Source organism: Echinops telfairi, unplaced genomic scaffold (assembly GCF_000313985.2).
Source record: "Echinops telfairi isolate 266 unplaced genomic scaffold, ASM31398v2 ScPeMD7_443;HRSCAF=831, whole genome shotgun sequence".
NCBI classification, from domain to species: domain Eukaryota; kingdom Metazoa; phylum Chordata; class Mammalia; order Afrosoricida; family Tenrecidae; genus Echinops; species Echinops telfairi.
In genome coordinates, this window is record NW_022104341.1 from 53,154,138 (window position 1) to 53,155,623 (window position 1,486).

Below are 1,486 nucleotides of genomic sequence, written 5' to 3' on the forward strand. Positions count from 1 at the left end.
GCATGTGATGGGGTAAACAAGATGAAATCATAGTTGCTTATAAATAGCAAATTGAAGAAATCTGAAGTATATTTCTCTTTGGGTGAAAGGCCAACAGAAATTGTGAATTTAAATGAACATTTGAAATGTTTACATAAAATGTCCTTAAATACAAGTATGAGTTCTGTTTGCTTATGATGTAACCAGAAAACCATTATTGTTCTCATTCATTTAGAGTTACTTATGGCTTAAAATGCTTTCAAGTTTAGTTCTCGAAATTATAATCTGGTCACAAGCTCCATTTTATCTTCTTGTTTAAAAATAGAGGTTTCTCGTAACAGTATCTTCAGTGACGATACAAGGTAAGTATATTAATGGAAATCAGCAATCTGCTTCGGGACGTTTTGCATTGGATGGTGATTTTTTTCCCCAATATTCCATAACACTAATGTCTGCTGCAGTTTAAATGAAAAGACATTTTAGGATATCTAGTAGACCAAACAAAATTATATGTGTTCTTTATTTTAAAATGAGTGTTTTCTCAACTGATCTAAAGATGAAAACTTAAAATATCTTAGAACTATTTTAATAGTATTTTTACAATGAACTCTTCCCCAGGTTTTTTTATGCCTTATTTTTTTGCTATATTTACTGTAGGTTGCACAAGAACTCTCTTGTAATGGTGCCTCAGACTTCTTGAAAGTCCACCTTCTAAATTGCCCAGATCAAATATCTTCTAGATTCTACATGGTTTATTCTTGTGCTTTCTGTATTTAAAACTTTGGCTGTACTAAGCAAATGCAAAGTTATAAATTTAGCTAATAGTAGTTCACAGACAATTCAGATGATTATGGTTTCATTTGGTTTAACTAAACTGTACTAGTTCATTTCATAAGGAAATGATGCTGTAGACAAATGTAAATAAAGCCTGTGAGTCAAGCGTCAGTTGTGTTTGTTAAAAATAAAACTAGAGATTTTTAAGGTCTGATCTAATGCTCTAATCTTTTAACTTGTTTGTTTTTAAAATGTTTATATATTCACTGTTCCTTTATCTAATGTTACTCTATATATGAATGCTTGGTTTAAAACATTCCAAAGCCCCAGTTGCTGCAAATACTAATACTCAGAATTTTGAATTGGGTTGTTTTTATGGCCCATTAATTCAAATAATACCAGGATTAGATGAATTCTTTTCATCAGAGCTTTATATACTTATTCCATGAGATGCTACAGGAGCAGCACATCAAAGCATGCTGCATGAATTATTTTTTCAGCTAATTAACTTGGTGTTGAGAATACCCACAGCAAAATATACAGCAGGTCAGCCATTCCTGCATGTACAGTTGGTTCAATGACACTGATTGCATTCGAGTTGTGCAGACATTCTCAACCTCCTTTCTGCATTTTCCCTCATTTACATAAGCACACTACCCTCTACTGTTTGCAGCTAGTCTTTCAATTACTATTGTTATTTTGCACCATATGGATAGATAATAAAAAAGTATAA